This window comes from Sorex araneus, chromosome 2 (genome assembly GCF_027595985.1).
Source record: "Sorex araneus isolate mSorAra2 chromosome 2, mSorAra2.pri, whole genome shotgun sequence".
Lineage (NCBI taxonomy): Eukaryota > Metazoa > Chordata > Mammalia > Eulipotyphla > Soricidae > Sorex > Sorex araneus.
The window spans coordinates 321,508,036-321,530,346 of NC_073303.1; the positions used below are offsets into that span (position 1 = coordinate 321,508,036).

The window sequence follows — 22,311 nt, forward strand, 5'->3', positions numbered from 1 at the left end:
TTATAAACAATTACCAAAAGATTTAATTTTGAGAAAAAGGAAAAGAGAATTAGATCTCAGGGGAAAGCTATTTTCTTTTAGCCATGCCTCAGAAGAAAGCAACATGTAAAGATAAAGCAAAGTAAGGTTTCTAAGACCATGAGAATGAATATAAAATCATGGGAAGGAACAGATCTTTCTTCTTTAAAATTTTTATTTACACACAATGATTTACAATACTGTTAATAAAGTTTCAAGCATGCAATGTTCCAACAACATACCCATCACTGCCTGTGTACATTCATTTTTAGCATAAAAAAAAAACACTTTTTCTTACTTTAGACACAGTGATTTACAATTTAGACACAGTAATTTATACAGTGATTTATTCCCAGAGTCTCTGTCATCCCCCAGCCTGCATCCTCGGCAGGCACATAACAAATATATTTCATTCTACTTGCTCTAACAAAAATTTTTAAATGGCAAATGGAATTATCAGAAGATATATCAGCAAGTCAATTTGTAATGATTAATTACTATCTGACTTTAACCAACATAAATAAGAAAATTCAAATCAGTTAGTACAATTTAGTTTACTGCTGATTCTCATTTACATCATTAAGTGTTTCACTCTGGCATCTAAAACATATTGCACTAAATTTTACTTTACATTTGAACCTTATTGTAGTAAGCATCACATTTTCAGAACGGGGCTTTCTTGAAAGAGAGTCACTTCCTCCAATACAAAGGAAGACGCACAGGCAAAAATGAATGTGAATCTCTGCAAGATTCTTAAGATTTAGAAATAGGAACATGAAGCTTCTGTTCTGTCTGTGATGGATAAGGCAAAAGGATGCGGGTGGAGACTGAAGGGAAAACTGAAACTAACCCTTCAAGCACAATAAGAACAGAGGGGCGAGGGCAGTTTTGGAAAATGAGTCTATTAAGTAAATCATCACCTAAAGTATCATTAAAAGAAGGCCTGAAAGACTGTTTTGAGCTGGCAAATATTAAACCCTATTAGGTCTCCACACTCCTGGCCCAACAACCTCCCAACCATGGGAATTAATTCTAAAAAAATAATCTATGAAAGGAGAAAGTTGTATGTAGCTTCATAGATAAAATTACAATAATGGGGGAGATGGGCCAAAGGGCTAAAAACAAGCTTTACATGCTGACGAGCTGGATTCAACTCCAGAACCACACAGTTTCAGAACACCACCGGGAGCTGTCTCTGAGCACAGACCCAGAAGCAGTCTCAAAGACAGCCCCACACCCCCAATTACAATAATTGGAAAATAAGACCCAAATTATCATGATGGCTAATTCTGTGGATGAACTTGGCTAGGCTATAATACCCAATTCAACTAAACCCTAGTCTAATTACAGTTGTCAAGTTATTTTGTTGATGCAGTAAACATTAGGTTGACTTTAAATAAAGCAGCTTATTCTTCATAATCAAGGCAAGGTTTACCTAGTCAGCTGAAAGGCCTCCAAAACAAAAAACAAAGTTCAGGTTTTCCTGAGAGAATTCTATCAGCTGCTTCTCTTATTTAAACAAGTCTCACAATGGAGACATTTCTGGTGCCTGCTCAAACAAATCGATAAACAACGAGATGACAGTGCTACAGTGCTATATATGTATATTTATACACACACATATACCATAGTTTTAGATCAATTATGGAATATCACGTAAAACTGTATAAAAAGCACTAAGGAGTAACTACCATGGAAAAATGTTTATAGGTCAACTAAAAGGACAAGGAAATATCGGTCTAATTGCAATGACAACGATGCATTAACAAACATAAGGAAAAGGAAAGATTTATTCATAAGAGTGGTGAAGTCATGACTGAATATTATTATTTGGGTGGCGGGGAGTGGCAGGCATTTTGTGGCTGGAGTGCTCAGGGCTTCCACCTCACTCCGTGCTCACACATCACTACTGACAGGACTTGGGGAACTATATTGGTGCCAGGGACCAAGAGCACAGGTCAGCTGTGTGCCAAGCGCCTGACCCTTTACATGAGCTATCCTGCCCCTGAATCTCGTTCAATTAGACCGTGCCTTCAAATTGGACAAGATCTGAGATATGTGCACCAACAATTCAGCACAGTAAGACTCTTCTCTCTCTTCTCTAAACTTCAACACTTTAAGGATTCTGTATTATTTGTAGAACTTGAAAAAAATAAACAAATTTACTTTTTAAAGAAATCAGAGGGACCTCAGTTTGAAATATAGCTCCATTTTCATTATTTGAAAAAAAGGATTTGGGGGCTAGAGAGATAGCACAGCAGATAGGGCATTTGCCTTGCTCAAGGCCAACCCGGGTTCCATTCCCAGCATTCCATATGGTCCCCCGAGCACCACCAGGAATAATTCCTGAGTACAGAGCCAGGAGTATACCCTGTGCATCGCCGGGTATAATCCAAAATGAAAAAAAAAATTTTTTTTTTTAATGTCAAGATGCAGTTAGACAGCCCTATGCCCAGGACCTTGAGAGCCTCCTCCCTGCTAATCCCAGTCCCTAGATCAGGAAGTCACATGCTTAAGCATCAATTTTTATTCTCCAAGCCCAGGGGTGTGCATCTGAGCACAGGAGTCTGTCCACCCACACCCTCTGGCCCAGTCAGCTCTGACACACAGCATTATCTGCTAGAGCATCCCTATGAGATTATTACACTCCTCATATTGAAGCCAGTGGGATGCAACCATCACACTCCACTAAACTTAGAAGTCATCAATCTCAGTTAACTAATGGAGTGACTTGTTGAAGACCCTTTGTCATACTCAAATAGCACTACGCAGTAAAGGAAAAGATCTGAACAAAAGTATTATCAGTTGCTCTCTTCTATAAGCCATTGAACGAATCAGTTCTAAGAACTGATTTCTTAGAACTGATACGTTCATTTCTAGTAACTGGGAATCTAAAACTCCACCATTAACCCACATAAAACACAAAGGACAACTGGGAAACTTAGGACACAAATGTTGTGTCAAACAGAGATATAAATCGAGGCTAAGCCCTCCAGCCCATGAAATTCCTGAGCACGGTCACTGAGGATGTGAAAGCAACACTCACTACAATAGCAATAAAAGCTAAACAAAAACAGGCCAATGAAATGAAGCTAGATGACAAATTCGACCAACTCAAAGAAATACTGATTCCGAGAATTACAGGTTCCATACAAAATGAGTTAAAAGAAATAAAGAACACAATAGCAGGCCATAACTCCAGAACTGCACAGGCAGAGAGCCATCTAAATGAACTTGAAGAGTGTAAGATTTGCTCAGGACCAAATGGCCAGCGGATGAGATAGTGTGACACATTGCTGGAATTAAAGATCACCCCACCCCCCACCCCCCATGCCCTGCAATAAGCACAGGGCTATATTCCATTAGGGAGCATAAGGAATGACAGACTGACCACACCTTCCTCTGTCAAGAGAGAGCACTCACCTTTCTTTTGTTCTCTTTCTGTCACAGAAACTACCTTGTCCTTCATCCCCTTTCCTTAGCAGAAACTTTAAAAACCCAGAGTCTCTACCAGGTGAGGCTCTGACCCCAAACTCACTATGGGTCTGTAGGGCCCAGTGGGAGTGCATCTCAATAAATTCTTATTTCTTCACTTCACTTGTCTCTGTCCCTCAGTCTGCACCAGGTGTAGCCTCAGATCTTACAAAACAAGATGGATAAGAGGCAAAAGAAAAGAAAAGCAAAAGAATGGGAGAGAATGTAATGGGCAGCTGTTGGATAAAACTGGTTTCAGATCCTTCTTCAGGGCTGCACCCAACAGTGCTAAGGGAACTGTGTGCTGCTGAAAATGGAGCCCAGCTCAGCACACACCAGACAGGTACAGAAACCACTGGACTATCTTCTAGCACCAGGAGTGTCAGATAACACTGGGTTGTCCTTGCTCCTCCCGCAGGGAGTCTAGGTTTATTGAGCTACTCCCACAACAGTGCCCCTGAGGCACACCCAATTCCATCAGGCACTAATAATCCTATATTGCTTTTCTCTTTCCTTTATGTCCTTTGCAGGGTTTAGCGATGTCCTTTTTGTATAACAGTTGATGGGAAGACAGTTGATTCTGTGCTTTAGTAACATGGGAGTTAACTGACTCCGAATAACATTTACTCCTGGGCATTCGTCATATTTACCTGACTTAAGCCTCAGTTGCCCTTAGTTCCTAACACCTCCAAATAGAGGGTCCCAGCAAGGAAGAAAGATGGACCCAGGGCAAGCTGTAAGCTACCTTGGCATTGAAAAGGGCTAAAGTAAGTGCCAAAAGAAGTATAATAAGTTAAGCGCACGGTCATGGGACAAACTCTGCCACAACCCAAAAAGATGTAATGAGTAAGAACCCTGCTGGGGTTAAGAAAGACTAACCTGGCCTGAAAACTGTAGTCTGGGATATATAGCGAGATGTCCCCCAAAAGAGCAACCTCTAAACTTAATATACCTCTTACTGTGTTCATACAAAATGACTAGAAATATTATAAGAAGCAAATTAACTATGATTGACTAAATAGATTACTAGCTGAGGAAAGGAGAAAGCAATACACTCTGGATGGAATCCCACCCTTGAGTGGATCTCCTAGTAATCTGGAGTGCTGAACCCTCAGATGAGATTTCATTCTTGAGTTAATCTCCTAGAATTTCCCCTGAAGGAGTGGCTTTACATCTGTTTTTTGTTATGATAATGTTCAACCCCACCCTTCATAATTTCTTTATAACTATGCTGTAAGGAAAGAGAGGGGACAGAGATCTGATGATGCTCAGGAAGAAAATATTGACACTGTAGTGGGGTAAAGGAAAAAATAACTATGCCATAAAGAAACAACTATGCTGTAGGAGAATGAAGCTGTCAGGATGAGGATGAGAATGAAATAAAGAGTCCCTGACTACCAACTAGTCTGGGGGTCCGTTCCTTCGTTCCCCCATTCCTCTGTCCTTCGTCCATTCATCACCATGGGCTGGCTTGGGGAACGGTTTTTGGCCACCAAATACTCGTGTTCTGCACACCCACGTTCTTTGTAACTCACAGATGACAGTAACAGACAACAATAAGAATAATCTTTGAATAATCTTCAAATTATAGGAATACCAGAAGGAGAGGAAACAGGAAAAGGGCAAGAACAAGCAGTAGGAAAGATTATAGCTGAGAATGTTTGTACTCCTGGAGGGAGGCTGTTGTACAGATTCAAGAGACCCAAAGAGTACCAAGCAAAGTGGGCACAAACAGAACAACGCCAAGATATATAGTAATCAAAACAGCAAGATCCAAAAAGAGCTACAGACTACTTAAAGCATTGAGAGAAGGGAAATTTTAAATAAAGGTAAATAACTTAATCACAACAGATAACTCAGATGAAACAGAACTGGAAAGAAAAGAATGGAATGACATATTCAAATTACTAACTGAAAAAAACTTTCAACCTAGATTCCATTACCCTGCAAGGCTCATACAGATGGGAAGGATAAAAACATTCTCAGACAAACAAGAGCTGACAACATTCGCTACAACTAAACTGGTGCTGAATGAAATACTGAAAGACCATTTATATAAACTAAATAGCTAATTATAGCAGCAACAATCCCATACAGTAAAATGGCAACACAGCCCTTTATATCAATTATTTCTCAGAATGTAAATGAACTAAACTCTCCCATCCAAAGGCAGAGTCGCAAGATGGATCAGGAAACAAAATCCATCCATATTCTGTTTACAGAAAACACATTTAAAATAACAGGATAGACACAGGCTCGGAGTGAAACAATTATAGAAAACAATTATACTAGCCAATGGAAAACAAGATAAAAGCTGGGACAGCAGCCATATTTATATGAGACCAAACAGCATTCAATCTAGAGAAAGTGATTAGAGATTGGCTTGGACACTACTTACTGGGTAAGGGAACAACAGATCCATAAGTACTAACTTCATTTACATATACACACCAAATGCAGGATCAGCAAAGTTTATACAACTTTTTTGTTCTCAAACCTAAAGAAACATATGGATGGAAACATACTTCAACACTCTCCCCACTAGACAGAATGTTAATAAAGGCATAAGAAAGAACTCTTGGGGCTGGAGTGATAGCACAGCAGGTAGGGCGTTTGCCTTGCATGCGGCCGACCCGGGTTCAAATCCCAGCATCCCATATGGTCCCCTGAGAACCGCCAGGGGTGATTCCTGAGTGCATGAGCCAGGAGTGACCCCTGTGCATTGCTGGGTGTGACCCAAAAAGCAAAAAAAAAAAAAAAAAAAAAAAAGAAAGAACTCTTAATGAAGAACTAGAGGAGCAGGACTAGTGGATGTATACGAGCCTCACATCCTCATAAAGCTAAATATACATTTTCTTTAGTTCACAGGGAACATTCTCCAGGATAGATCACACATTACAGTGTAAGACAAACCTACAAAGACTCACAAATGTCAAAATCATACTAAGGATTCTTCATGTAAGCAGGAGGTGGACAGGGAAGGGCCCCATGGCAATGACATTTCCAGGAAATAAAGCCACCTAGATTTACAGTGAAATTTCTGGGAAGTACAGTCCTAAGGCTGACCCTCTGTGGACACAGAAAGCAAGAGCTGAAAAGGCTGTCAGCAGCCGACCCCGAGGAGATGACCCCTCCCCATGGGAAGGACCTCAAGGGAAAAACTGGAGAAACCTCAACCCCCTCCCTCAATTTGATTAACCTTTGCACCTGAGCCCAAAGAAGACACCAGAATATTCCAGACCAAAGCAACCCAAGAAGATATCCACATAAAAGCAGGTCCAAAAGCCCATTCAAGGCTCTCTCTGCCTTAGGAGAAGGCCGTTTTTTTCTTGAACATGTTACTCAACTCTCTCTCACTTTTTCTCCCACCTTTCCCTTCCTGAAAACCTGCAAATAAAATCTGTTTCACTTCACTGCTCCTCCTGAAATTCTTTTCTGTGAGGTAATCCTGGCTAAGGCCTAGGACTGACTTTCCTTTCCTGCAAAGAGCAATTCCAAGCTCCAAGCCGAGTTCATGGCTTCCTAAGAAATCAGGGGGCCAACTCCCGAGCTGGAAGACATCAGGCGTGGCTTGATGGCCCGGGCGGGGGGGGGGGGGGGGGGGGCACAGTGAAGCTCTCCATGTGGCACAGGAGCTCATCGCAGACTTTATCAGTCTTGGCCTTCCCAGATGGCCTCGGGTGGCAAAGGCAGATCTGGTGGAAGTGACCTCCTCTCCGCCTCACCTAAGCCACCTGTGGGGACACCTATTTCATTCTGTTAGACCACAATGCCACAGAGATAGAAATTGATAATAGGAAGAGGAAGTGGAAAACACTTAACAACTGGAAATTGAACACAGTTACTAAATAACATCTGTTTCAAAGAAGAAATTTTTTTTTAAAAAGAGAGATCAAGGAAGAAATTTAAAAATTTCTTGAGACTAATGATAATAAAGAAATGTTATTAAAATCCATGGGACACAGCAAAAACCATACTTAGACACAAATTCAGTAATACAGGCTTATCTGAGGGAAAAAGGAAAAGATAAAATTAACAACCGTAACACATATCTCAAAGATCTGGAGAACCAACAAATAAATCCAAAGATATCAGAAGGAAGGAAATAATAAAAATTAAAGCAGAAATCAACAATATGAAACCAAGAAAGCAAAAGAAAAACAAAAGAAATAAAAATCAATGAAACCAGAAGCTGGTTATTTGAAAGAATAAATAAGAATAAGAATTTATTTATAAATAAGAATAAGAATTTATTTATAAATAAGAATAAGATTAAGAATTTGGCTGGATTCACAGGAGAAAAAGAGAAAGTACTAAAATAAATAGGATCAGAAATGAAAAGGGAGAAATGAAAGGATGAAAGTGTTTTTTTTCAGTTAGAAATTTGAATGTGTCATTCTATTCCTTTCTTTTCTGTTCTGTTCATATGAGATATCTGTTGTGATTCTTAAGTTATTTACCCCAGAAATCCAAGCAATCATGGTTGTTTGCTATGAACAACTCTATTCCATTAAGATGGAGAACAAGAAAAAATGGACAGATTCCTTGAAACATGTTATCCCCAAAAACTGAACAAGAAGTAGAAAGTCTGAACAATCCAATGACCAGCAAGGAGATTGAAACAATGATTATGAATCTCTCCCAAAATAAAAATCCTGGTAAGATGGATTAACTGGTGAATTTTTTCAAACTTTCAGAGAAGATTTACTGCCATTCGTCCTTAAGCTTTTCCAAAATATTGAAGAAAGAAGAATCCTTCTTGACATATTCGGTGAACCTAATATTATACTGTTACCCAAAGCAACAGAGACATTTTTAAAAAAAAGAAAACTCCAGACTAATCTCTTTGATGAACATTGATGTAAAAATTCAACAAAATCTTTGGAAACAAGTAAAAAAATCATACATCATGATCAAGTGGGATTCATCACAGGAATGCAAGGATTGTTCAATATATGCAAATAATTAGTATACCACATCAGAAAAGGAAAAGATAAACATCATATGACAGCATCAATTGATGCTGAGAAAGCCTTTGACACGATCCAGCATCCATTTGAATTAAAAATAAAAAATCCTTCAAAACAACAGAAGTGAAAGAAACCATCCTCAAGATAGTACAGGTTACCTATAACAAGTATTATTTGTTACACGTGGTAAGTATTATTGTCAATGGTGAAAAACTGAAAGCATTCCCACTGAGCGCAGGTACAAGGCAAGGATGTCCACAATCTTCTCTCATATTCAACATTCTATTAGAAGTCCTAGCAAGAGCAATTAGGTAAGAAAAGAAAATCAAAGGGGTCCAGATGACATAATAGTATACAAAAAAGACCCAAAAGAGTCAACAAAAATAAATAAATGAACCAATTCAGCATAGTGGCTGGCTACAAAGTCAATACATAAAAATTGGTTGCATTCCTATATATAAATAATGTATCAGAGGAGAAGAAAGAGATCAAAGAGTCTATCCCATTTAAAATGTGCCCAAAATAATCTAGGGATCAACTTAACAAAAGAGGAAAATTAAAAATTAAAAATACTTGAATTGAAGACCTTAGGAAATGGAAAAACACTTCATGCTCGTGGATTGAAGAAATGAATCAAAACAGAACTGGGAACAATGAAAAAGACACTCTCATGCACTGCTGCTGGGAATGTTGTCTTGGTCAACCTGTAAGGAAAATAGTAGGAGGGCTCTCACTAATGTTAAAATTGTGCTGCCATATGACCCAGCAATTCCACTTTTGGGTGCCAACCTCAGGACAGACAAAGGTTCATTCAAATGAATGAGTTCACATCAGTATTCATTGCAGGACTCTGTATAATAGCTAAGATTTAACATGAAGATGTGATATATATCACTGTATCACTGTCATCCCGTTGATCATAGATTTGCTCAAGCAGGCACCAGTAACATCTCCACTGTGAGACTTTTTGTTACTGTTTTTGGCATATCGAATACACCATGGGGTAGCTTGCCAGGCTCTGCTGTGCAGGCGAGATACTCTCAGTAGCTTGCTGGGTTTATACATATATATATACATATATATATATTAATATATACACAATGGAATGCTACGCAACTATAAGGAATGGTGGAAACATGGAATTTGCTGCAACATGGATGGAACTTGAAGACATTAAGTTAAATGAAGTAATCCAGAATAAGGATAAACACAGGATAACGTCATCTATGTGTGGTATTTAGAATAACTAGGTGAGGAAATAGAATAGTTTAAAGGAGAATGCCCAGATTACCCTTGGTCCCAAGCTATCAGAAGGAGAAGAAAGACAATGAGTGGTACCTAGGTACCCACTGGAGGAGGAGAGGCGGGAGAGTGGTGAGGAGGGGGAGAAGCAACGTGGGGCAAAGGGCATGGTACACTGGTGGTGTTAATGACTGATAGAGCTAAATGTCCACATCATAGTGCCAACAATACTAAATCATAAAACCTAAACTTGAATAACCAAACTTAAAAGGCTGCCTGTCAAGATGGCAAGTGGGGGTGAGAAGGGGCTGGGGGTGGGGGAAGGGCAGGAGAGAGAACCTGAGACCATTGGTGGAGGGAAGTTGGCACGTGCTGGGATCGTGGCTGGAACTCCTGATGTCTAAAACAACTATGAATAACTTCGTAAATCATGGTGCTTTGATAAAATAAAATTTAGAAAGATAAAACCTACACAAACACACTCTAAGTTGTAATTTTTCCCTAATAGCAATTTTGAGCACTGATGTACTCTTAAGTGTTGTAAGAATGTGTCTCTGTGAAGCAGCCTAAAGGAAATAATAAATTTGAATCAGATTTTTTTTTAAAGCTTTTGAATAAAGAAAGCTACTCTAGCCTAGGAACTGAACATGCAACTGTGGGCAAAAATAAATAGCTTTCATTTTAAGGAAAAAGGTATTATGTCAAAACTTACTCTCCCTAGGATAAAGACCAATGTATAAAGAACAATAGTTCTCTGGACTTTAGGGTCTAATAAAGCATATAGGAAGTCAAATAATGTCAAAAAGTATTGGGTAAAGTGCTATAAAGCAAATAATGACATGAATGTTGAAGTGTTTAAGAGCAATGTATACAACCTGCAATTTATTCCTAAGTGCTTCAAAATAAGATGTAGTGATAACTGGATTAAGGGATGGAGAGTTATAATAAAGCAAGTATCATATTATAGAAAATTATAAGCATATGGGTGCTCACTACAATATTCCCTATCCATATTTTAATATAAGAAATTTATTAACATACAGGGGGCTGGAGTGATAGCACAGCGGATAGGGCATTTGCCTTGCACACAGCCGACCCGGGGTCAATTCCCAGCATCCCATATGGTCCCCTGAGCACCACCAGGGGTAATTCCTGAGTGCAGAGCCAGGAGTGACCCCTGTGCATCACGGGGTGTGACCCAAAAAGCAAAAAAAAAAGTTATTAACATACAAAAATGTTAAAAGATGTGTACTATGAAATAGCTTCAAGTCAAGCCCCTATTGGAGGGGCTTTGTTTTATGAAAAATTTCATTTTGGGGCTAAGATTCACTCATACATTAGAAACACCCAGGGGCAGTTTGGGTATAAAAACCACTAGAAAACTTGGATTAATCCATTTATTCACTGATAATTATTTCCTTATTTCCCCTGATTATGAAAAGTATACTAAGATACTGATAAAAGTGCCAGCTCATCTTATTCTGGCATTTATGTAGATCAGTATGAGTGTGTCTTCTGGCAATCACCAATTGTCTCTATTTATAAAAATCAAGTTTAATGATCCCCTTCAGTATCAGAATTACCTGGGATATTCACTGTATCACTGTATCACTGTCATCCCGTTGTTCATCAATTTGCTTGAGCGGGTGTCAGTAACATATCCATTTGTCCTAGTCCTGAGATTTTAGCAGCTTCTCTTTACTCGTCGTCCCCAATGGTGCTGCACTGTAGGCTCTTTCAGGGTCAGGGGAATGAGACCCATCATTGTTACTGGGTTTGGCATATTGAATACACCACAGGTAGCTTGCCAGGCTCTGCCATGCGGGCAGGATATTCTCGGTAGCTTGCAAGGCTCTCTGAGAGGGAAAACTAGACAATAAGAAGCCCGGAATATTACACAGGAAGAAATACCTCTTCTGACACTCCAACATCATTTTGCATTATTTACTAACATGAGCCACATATGGAATTGTAAGTTTCTAATAGCAATATTTTAGTAAGCAAGAAATTGTTACTAGATAAAAAAGACTCAAGATTTTAATGACAAACATATTTAACCATATCTATCTAAAATTTAAACAAATCTAAAATATTAACTTACATATATAATTAAAATAAAAAGTTGTTTAAATTTGCTTTTCTGTACTCAGTCTTCAAAATCAGATCCCAGGATGTGGTTTAGTGGCAAAATGGCTTCCTTATATGTATGAGACCATAAATTCAACTCAGCACCACTGACACCTAACCAAGGGAAATCCCTGGCAATGCCATGAGTATGCAGTTCCCAGCACACTGCAGCCAAATATGTGTGAATGCCAAAACCAAGTGTATGAGTCCCCCAGATATCACAACAACAAAGAGAAGGGAAAAAAATGTTTTTAACAATACGGTACTTAACAGTGGAGTCAGTACCTATAGAACTGTATCACTGTCGTCCCATTGTTCATCGATTTGCTCGAGCGGGCACCAGTAACGTCTCCATTGTGAGACTTGTTACTGTTTTTGGCATATCAAATATGCCATAGGTAGCTTGCCAGGCTCTGCTGTGCGGGCAGGATACTCTCAGTAGCTTGCTGGGCTCTCTGAGAGGGATGAAGGAATTGAACCCAGGTCAGCCACGTATAAAGCAAATGCCCTACCCGATATGCTATCACTCTAGTCCATTTGAACCTATAATAAGTATAATATATTTTATACTTACAGCATATCCAAACTATGGCTTGAATACTTAGATTATTACAAATATTCAACAGCTACACTGGCTAGTGGCAACTATCGTATTGAACAGTACAGCTCTTAACTTAAACCTACTTGTGGAATCTAACTGCATGACAAGATGTCCACAGAACTAAACCTACTCATCTCAGCTTAAAAGTACCATCTCCACTACAATGTCCTTCTCCTTATCACTCCAGAATTCTCTATATTAGTCCTTTTATTTAACCTCTTCGCAGTACTTATTGAAATTGGCAACTATTTCTTCATACTTTTAATACTTCACCTTGCGTTCTCCAACAGATGTAAGCTTTTTATTTTATTTTATTTTTTTGCTTTTTTGGGTCACACCCGGCAATGCACAGGGGTTACTCCTGGCTCATGCACTCAGGAATTACTCCTGGCGGTGCTCAGGGGACCATATGGGATGCTGGGAATTGAACCCGGGTCGGTCGAGTGCAAAGCAAACGCCCTAGCCACAGATGTAAGCTTTTTAATAGCAAGGCCAAGGAACATTTCTGTATGGCTTATAATTTTACCCTTAATATTAAGCACAAATGCTTAACATAGAGAACATAATAAACAAATATTTGTAGACTGACTAAAGGGATAAAGAGAAACACAGTAAAGATGTATAGGTTTAATGAAATACAAAATTGTGTATTTTGCCCCTCCTGGCCTACATAATATACTCAGAGCACACTATGTGCAATTCAGGTCCTATTCCTGGCACCAAATGGTCCCCCAGTGGTATATGACCAAGTACAGCCCTGGAGGCCCCATGAGAATCACACTGCGTGTGATCCTAGAGGTACCCAAGAACCACCAGGGCCTGGGTAATCCCCAGCACCCTGAAACCGAATAGCATGGCATTTTCAGGCCTCTGCACGGCACATCAGCTCATCTGGCCACAGGGCCAAAATAAGAAAAGACTCAGAAACTATTTTCAGCTGATTCTATCACTGTCACTGTCACTGTCATCCCATTGATCAATGATTTTCTCGAGCGGGCACCAGAAACGTCTACATTCATCCTAGCCCTGAGATTTTAGCAGCCTCTCTTTAATTTCAGCTAATTCATTACAAAGAAACTGACATCAAACAACTCTCTGGCCAGTAACAGTAGATTTTTTTTTAAAAAAGCCCACATATTTGAGGAAAGAGATTGAGTTATTTTGCCATTCTTTAAGAAATCTGGAATTTTTAAAAATCAAAGGACAATGAAGACACTACTTGAATCAGAACCCAAATGATCAAGAACAAACACCACATTTGAAGGAAGTGTATAAGGATGAAAATTCCATTTTGCTGCATCTCAGCTTGTCACCAGAGACAAGCACTTAACTTCTCTTCATCTGTAAAAATATATGATTCCGTAAGGACAGAATAAGCTAAACATGATTGCATGATGAAGTATTTTAGAACAATAAAGTCTAAATATATATTAGTTATGCTTAGGTTGCTCAGGAAACTTAAACTTTGTCATTATGAATATTTCCCCTTCACTAACCTGGCTTTTTGTTTTGTCTAAATTACTATTTCGGTTTCATCAAACTGCTTAGATTCAAACTGGTTAGGTAACTCCACAGAGGAAAATAACCATAAAGAAAAGAGATGTTATAAAATAGCAATTCTTGGCCATAGAGATAGCTCAGTGGCTGAAAACATGCATTCAGTACAGGAAGACAGAGTTTGATCCCCACATGAATACATGGTTCCCTAGTACTGAAGGAGTATCCCTGAACTCAGAGTCAGAAGTAGTACCCCAAACACTGCTTGAGTATGACCAAAATCCAAATATAAAATAAAATACTAAATCTTCATCAAGTGATAATGGGACTAAGAGTCCTTCCAGCTACACCATCTCTCTTTACTCATCCCCTGAACTGGAAACCCATTTTGCTCCTATAGCTCACTGAAAATTGTGACCATAGTGAAATGCTGTTATTGATGGAATACTTCCCAGTATCAACCAGGGAGGAGAGTAAGCAAGAGAGACAGAGGTGGTGAGGAATCACTGGCAGTGGGTAAGACATAGAACAGCAGGAAAGTCACTTGTTTCGCAAGCGACTGGCATGGGATATATTCCCAGAATCACATATAGCCCGGGAGTAAACCCTGAGCAATGCCATTTGTGGCCCAAAACCAAATAAATAATAACAACAACAAAGGAAAAGGATGAAATCTGTTATCTTTCTATAATAAAACTTTCATGAATTTGCTGTGGTGATAGCACAGCAGTAGGGTGTTCGCCTTTCACGTGGCCGACCTGTGTTCAATTCCTCCGCCCCTCTCGGACAGCCTGGCAAGCTACCGAGAGTATCTCGCCCGCATGGCAAGCTACCCGTCGCATATTTGATATGCCAAAAACAGTAACAATAAGTCTCACAGTGAGAGACGTTACTGGTGCCCGCTCGAACAACTCGATGAGCAACAGGATGACAGTGACAGTGACAGTTTTTGTCATTTAATTTTATAGTTTTGGGGCCATCTATGCTCAGAGTATACTCCTGACTCTCTGCTGAGAGATCACGCCCAGTGGGCTCGGGGGACATATGGGATGCCAGGACCAAACCCTGGTTAGTTGCATGCAAGACAAGCACCTTACCCACTGTACTATCTCTCCACTTCCTAATTTTGTTATCTCTTATCCTTTAATATGCTCTAGATTTTCTATGGTTATACACTACTGTCAGAATGAAAGAAAAATATTTTTTGAATAAAGAAAGGTATTAAGATTAGAAGAATAACTACTGGACAATATTATTCAGCCATTAAGGAAAATCTACAGTACTTTTCAGTTAAATTTTGCATGTGGTGTAGTTCAAACCTACAACTAAATAGCCAACACCACCATTCAAACACACACAAGCAGTTTGCCGTGCGTGTCTGGGGTCAGTCATGATAAGGTGTGAGGCAGCTCGAATGGAATGGGTGAAGCATGAGCACTGGTCAGACGAGCTCTCTTCCAAGCACAGCGGCGCTGTAATCTAAAGAGCCTTGGTTTGTCCCCTCTGAAAGGGAGAAACACGCTGTCCCATCTAACCTGAGGCGATGCCTGCAAAGAGGACGATAATGCCAGTCAAGGTGCGTTGTACAATATGCTCTGGGCTCTTCCTCTGGCGCTGCTGTCCTCTCTGCTCCTGCACTTGCTACCTGCACTGAGCAACCGGCTCAGAAGTATACTCAACTTCTCAAGTTTCCCCAAACATGCCTATGCATGTCTGTCTGTCTGTCTGTCTGTCTCTGCCTTTCTCTCTCTCTCTCTCCCTCTCTGTCTTTCTCTCCCCCCCTCTGCCTCCTCTTTCTCCCCTCCTTCCCCCTCACTCTCTCACTCTCTGCCCTCTCCATCTCTCTCCTGCCCCCTTCCTCTCCCCACTCTTTCTTCCTCCCCACCCCACCACCTCCCCGCAGCTGTTCTTGTTATTTTCCTCATGTCTCAGAACACACCTTAGGTGTCACCTCCATTTAAGAGGATTTTGGCAAATTACTCCCTTTTCAGGTCAATTAGATGCTTTTTCTATCTTCACAAAGCAACAACATTTATCTCCACGTGTCACTTCTCCTTGCCCTCCCTGCATCCCCCAGCTTAATTCTCTACAGATATCTCAGTTCTCAAAAACTTATAAATTTAAGGGTGGGAATCAAGTATGAGTCATATATTTCTTCAGTCAAGGGCAATCACTGATTTAGAAAATGAATGAACTATTTGGTTTGGGTTTTTTTTCCTAATTTATTGGGAGAAATTATCCCACTAACAAAAAATCAAGGTGAGGATAGTCCCCTAGGCAAAACAGTTTAGTATTTATAGAATAAAATAGGGCATCAAACTATACCTAGAAAAAAAAAAAAACAGAATAGACAACCTGCAGCAAACAAGAGCAAACTTGCCTCCAGGAAATAACAAAAAAAGCCTTAGGATCATTTAGATGAAAAGGCCAACATAGGCGAAAACAGAATAGGAAATTTTCACAACTTTACTCTTTATTTTAAGGGTGCCTGCTAATTGGCTATGTGACATATCCCAGCTCTTAATGTACCCACTGAATTCTGATGGGTTGACATTGAAATTGTCATAGTCTCTATCAATTTGAACAATAACTCCCATGTTGGGAGCCAGCTTGGGAGTACAATACTGTGTTGAATGTAAAAGGCCAGCCTGTGAACTCACTGATGGCTGCTGAAATGACCCCAGAGCTTGGATAGTCCTTGTGTGTTTGTCTTCTTGCATATTTGCCTGTCTCAGGCTCTGCAAAAGATCCACTTAGATAGAGGTCAAAGGGGCCAATGACATTGGTTTTATTGATACATTACCACAGTTTATCTTTTTGTTTATTCGGGGGCTACACGTGGCAGTGGGTATTCAGGGAATCATACAGTGTCAAAGATCAAGCCTGGTGTTCCCACATGCAAAACATGTGTTCCAGCCCTTTCTGCCATCTCCCACGTCCTGAAAATAAACTTCAAGTGGCAAGTCAAACATTATTTTTCATATAATAAGTATAATGATAGGTCTCATTCCCCTGACCCTGGAAGAGCCTCTAATCATTGGGAAAGACAAGTAAGGAGAGGCTGCTAAAATCTCAGGTTAAGTGTAATAGAGACGTTACTGGTACCCGCTTGTGTAAATCGAGGAACAACGGGATGACAGTGATACAGTGCTAATAAGTATACAAGACACTAATACAAACTCTTAGAAGGCAATACTTCTCAACCTTGCCTGCATACAGAATCACCTACAACCTTCAAAAAAAGAGATTGCAGAGTCTGGAGAGATAGTACAGGGAGTAGGGCACTTGCCTTACACGTAGCCAACCGAGGGTCCTGAGACCCATATTCCTCAAGCACCACCAGTAGAGTGTCAAGTTAAGAGTAATACTGAGAATCACAAAACATGCCCAAAAAATTAAATTAAAAAAGAAATAAAAGATTCCAAGAGATTTTTAAGGAGACTTAAGACTGTCCATGAAATAGTATTTTCTTCACATCTACACAATTTAAATGCAAAGCCAAAATTTAAATATACCAACTACATAACAGAATTGGAATTTTACCTACCTAACAGCTATAAGTAAATTTTATCATTCATTTTCATATATGTTATTAATTTCAATCAGGGTGGGGAATATCTGGTCTGTGAAATCATGTGATCTGGTTCTGGTCGGAAACAGGATGGTTTTTCACTGGCTGCCTGTGGTCTAAGTGCCTTCACTTATACGGCCCTAAAATGATGTTATATATATATATCAAAATGGCTCTTGGTAGAAAAAATATATATATTTCCCCACTCCTGACTTAAATTTTTACAGCTCTAGAGTTAGGTATTATTTTTTTCCCAAATGAATAGAAATTTCACCGTATCCAAGTAGTTCTTTGCTTAACTTAAATTTAGGGTTCTTCTTTTGAGGTCTTCTTCCCTAAAAAAGGATAGATAACACAGTGGCAATACACAAAGTATGTATGGGGATGAGGAATCAGATTTCAGCTTTCAGGAATCAGGGAGGACCTCAAATAAGGAAAACTGGGTAAATGAAAGGTAGGCAAATGAGAATAAAAGCCACATAAATATTTACTCTCACTGTTCATGATCATCCCAAAAGATTCAAAAGACAGACTCTAATGTCATTTTCTTGTTGCAGGGGCCACACCCAGTGTGGTGTTGAGGGTGGGAATAGGCTTGCAATGTTTGGGGATCCATGCAGTGTTTGGGGGCTCAAGCAGTACAGGAGATCAAATCTGGGGTCCTGCACAATTAATCAACATCCCTGACCTCTAAAGGCAAACTATGTAAACAAGAAAAATATTCTTATCAAGCTCAGTATGTCCAAAGTCTGAAGGGAAAGGGATTTTGGATGGCTGAAAATGGAAATACTTAAGAAGAAAATTCCTCACTAATAAAAAATTTAATTAAAAAAAGAAGAAGAAAATTCCATGAACAATAATGAATTTCCCAAAGCTGAATTACTTCACCCCAATTCTGTCAGTAAAATCAAACTCTTCATAACTAAAAATCAGATCAGCTTTAGAGAGTTCATCCTAAACCAAGTCATACTTATAAGGGGTCGATAAACTACTGGTTCTTTCTAAAAGTATTACTACACTTTTCCTAATCAGATCATGTGGGGGAATCCTAGAACATAAATTATTTCACCTTTCTCAAAGATTAGAGATATGAAGAAAGAATGTATAAGAAGATGAGAAGATGAGAAAGCAGAAACTATATAAAAGAGATACAACTAAACACAATAGCCGAAAATATTCAGTGTGGGTTGGGTTTTTTTTTTGTTTGTTTTGTTTTGTTTTGTTTTGTCTTATTGGATTTTTTCCTTCTTTTCAGTATTCTGGGCCACACCGGCTGTGGTCAGTGCTTCCTCCTGGCTCTGTATTCAGGAATCACACCTGGAGGGCTAGCAGGACCACACGAGGTGCTGGAGATAGTGTATATAGCCTTACCTGCTGTACTGTATCTCCAGCCTGACAGAAAATATTTTCATAAATAATGTGGTCACCTAAAAGCATTCATAGCAAAGACCATTTAGATTGAAATATATAATTATAAATCAATGTTAAATACTTTGCTAATAATGTCCCTCTGAGCAAACCGAGATCTCTATGATTCTCAGTAATGGGTGAAATAGAAACGCCTACCCCACAGGCTTGCTGTGAAAACTGAACAAAATATCGGGACAAGGTTTAATTCTTTCTCCTGTATAAATAAGAAATGTAAATACCTGTAAATCTGTCTGCACACTCTTTCTATGTGCCAAAAAAAGAGAGCAGACTAAATGAAGAAAACTTAATTTAGTTTGGCAATATTTTTGCAAAACATTCCTATACTTTCTACACAAAGTGATTAACCTGGTTGATGAAAACAACACAACTGCTGATATCAGGTTATTGTGGACTGACATGAGACCTGCCACCTTTCACCAAGACTCAGAATGAATCTCTTTGCTAAGGTGTCAATCTTCTTCTTCACTAAATAGATTTCACAATCAGTTTATATGGTTTTTGTAAAGACTGGATAAAACATATTAAACTTCTCGCACAATGCCTGGCATATAGCAGGTGTTCAATAGTCTAATAATCATTAAGTTTTCCATAATCTAACAACCAGCCAATGTTCTATTTTTCAAGGCTTTCTTCGTACCGAACATTTCATTTAGCCGCTTACAAACACTGTGATAGCAAAACACTGTGCTTAGCTAGTGGTAACAAATGGCATTATCCCTGTTTTTTACTTAGAACAAATAAGAACAGACAAAAATTATTTTCATTAGATCATAGAATTATATGGAGAATAAATTAGAGTCTCCTGACTTTCTCTGGATTTCGTTATTGCCCCATCTCCACAGGAATTAAAATAACATCTATGAAAATTCATATACTTTTGATAACTGCAGACTTCTCTCTACTAAATAATTAAAAAGTTCCTGTTTTCTGATTATGATTTAGAAATATGAGAGAAGAGCTAAAGGAAAGTTATTAAAACCAATAACAAGAAAATTAAGAACCGGGTCAAATTGACGACTGCTAATTGTTTTAGCTTCTTCCACCAACAAAGCAAACAGTCAAAAGTTTTTAAAAAACCAAAAAATTAAACATTAAAATAACACCACATCCAATGCCAAGAATGTTGCCTACAAAATACTTGATGCCTACAAAACTAAATCTTTGTCCTTAATATATTCACAAGTTCATGAAAATGTCAAGCACAAATTCAAACTGCTAGAATGGCATGAATGTGAGCCAGAGGGTCCAAGAACAACTCATTCCACCTGGGTAAGAGAAAATGAGACTCAGGGAAGAGCCATGGGCCCAAGTGGCCCATCGCCACGGGCAGGAAAGAAGGAGCAGTCCTTGCAAAAGCAGGTGTGGGAGAAGTCGTGCGTGGAGCTTTGGGAAGTGAGGCTGCAAAGGCGGGCGGTCGCTGATCAATAGCGTTGTGTGTTTAAGAGTTCGAAACTCTCTGGCGAAGATTGGTCCAGGCCACTGAGGAAGGGTACGCTCAGGCTTTCACAAAGAACTCTGAAGCATGGTGCGGCGCCCTCGCCACCCCCCACTCATCCCTCCTCACAGACGTGACTCAGTGCAGGCTAAGTGCACGCTGCACGGTGCGCAGGGCTCTGCAGGGAACGCTATCTCAAGGCAAAGTGAGTGGCAGAGCAGGTTTGGCAGCCTCATCGGTGCCGGCTCTTCCCAAGGCAGGGCTGCTGCGCCCACTAGACTTTGAGCTCTCCCAGGGCCAGGAAGGGCCTAGTCTTCGCAGGTTCTGGGTCCCAGGTCTCCAGTCAGGCCATGAGTACCCGAACAAGCAACTCTGCAGGACAGCCTGAACTCCAAGGACCGCGGGGCTGTTCCCAGCCTGGGCCCCCCCTCAAGCCTTCTGCCAGTCTCTAGCGCACAGGGAGGCGGGCTTTCCCTGCACCTGATTATTTGTCGGGGCTGAGAGTTTACAGCCCCCTGGAGAGAAACCCACGACAGAAGGGTTTTTTGTTCTTTTTTGGGGGGGGGGGGGGTCGGTGGCGTCCAGACCCCCGGGAAGAAATCTGCTATCTGCCTTCCGCGAGGTATAAAAAGCAAAGTGCCTCCTTCTAAGACCCCTTCGGGTCAAGCGAGAAGGTGCAATCGCAAGGGAAGCGCAAGCTGCACCGGCGCAAGGGAGACGCCGATGCGCAGAGGAGACTCACTGGCCATTCTGCTCCGAACGCTCCTGAAAGAGCGGGCAAAAGAATCGGAGGGTCCACAGCCCGCGCTCGCACCAGGCCCACCCGCCGCGACCACCGTCCTGGGGAAAGCTGGGACTTTTCCAAGGGCTGCAAAACCCTACTGATTCTTTGCTCCCCCGGAAACTTTTCACATCTCCCCAAACTGCTCGGGATCCTCCCAACCGCCGGGACCGCGACACTCGCGCCCCGGAGAAAGGACCGCGGACGCGGGGTCGCTGGGGTTCTGCTTCCCAGTCGCCACCCAACTTCCAAGGAAACGCCGCGCGGGGGGCAGGCGCCGGCTCCGCGGCGTCCGAACCCTCGCGGTCCTCGCCCAGGCCGGGCCCGAGCACACTGGGGACCCGGGCGGGAGATGCTTTGTTGGCCGCACGCGAGCGGCGGCGCCCCGCGCCCAGGCCCAGGCCCCGCGCCCCGTCCCCGCGCGCGCCTCTCACCTTCCGTGCGCGCCTCCCGGGAGGCGGCGGGGCCCGGCCCGTTCCCGGGGAGGCCTCGGAACCCCGACCGGCGACGACGGCGCGGGTGCCGGGCGTGCGGGGGGGCAGGCGCGGAGCAGCCGAGACGGCGAGCGGCGGGGAGAGGGAGTGCGCGGGGCTCCCCGAAAGGAGCGGCGCCGGGGAGGGGAGCGCCGGGAGGAGGGGACCGCCCAGCCCCGCCCCCGCAGGTGGGAGGGGGCGGGGAGCACCGCGGACCTGCTGGGGGTGGCGGGACCGGCCGGTGACGTCAGCCCCCGGACGCCCCGCCTCGCCGCCCGTGTCTGGACCGCGGGGCTCGCCTCAGGCGCCGCGTGACGTCACGGGCTGGCGGGGCTCGACGCTGCCACCTGCGTGCGCGTGCCTGGATTCTCCCCCCCAGCCCCCCACCCCGGTCTCAAAAGGGCCTGTCACTGGCGCCGCACCCAGGCTGAGTCTGCAGACGCCCCCCACCGTTGCGGCCCCGGGCAGCGTGTGTGCACGAAGGGAGGCCGGAGGGCAATTCAAGAGGCTCAGGTTCAGTCCTTGGCCAGACTTCGCCCAGAGCTCAGATTCGGTTTGTCCAGGTCTGCACTGCGGCACCTGTGCACCTCGCCAAAGCCCTGTCTCCAGACTCCAAACTGGCCAGTGAGCAGCCAAGGGGTCGAGTTTGCCTGACTTTATTTTGTTTTTATTTCATTTTATTTTTTTAAGT

At 41.6% G+C, this 22,311-nt stretch overlaps 1 protein-coding gene across 2 annotated transcripts in view; it reads right to left on the reverse strand.

The window, feature by feature from the left end:
• The window catches only part of PAK1 (p21 (RAC1) activated kinase 1), a 163,043-nt gene extending 141,147 nt beyond the window's left edge, over positions 1 to 21,896 (reverse strand). For both annotated transcript variants that reach the window (XM_055126951.1, XM_055126950.1), the window contains exon 1: positions 21,582 to 21,896. The gene's annotated coding sequence lies outside the window, so the exon portion shown is untranslated. The remainder of the gene's footprint in view (positions 1 to 21,581) is intronic.
• Positions 21,897 to 22,311: the final 415 nt, after the last annotated feature.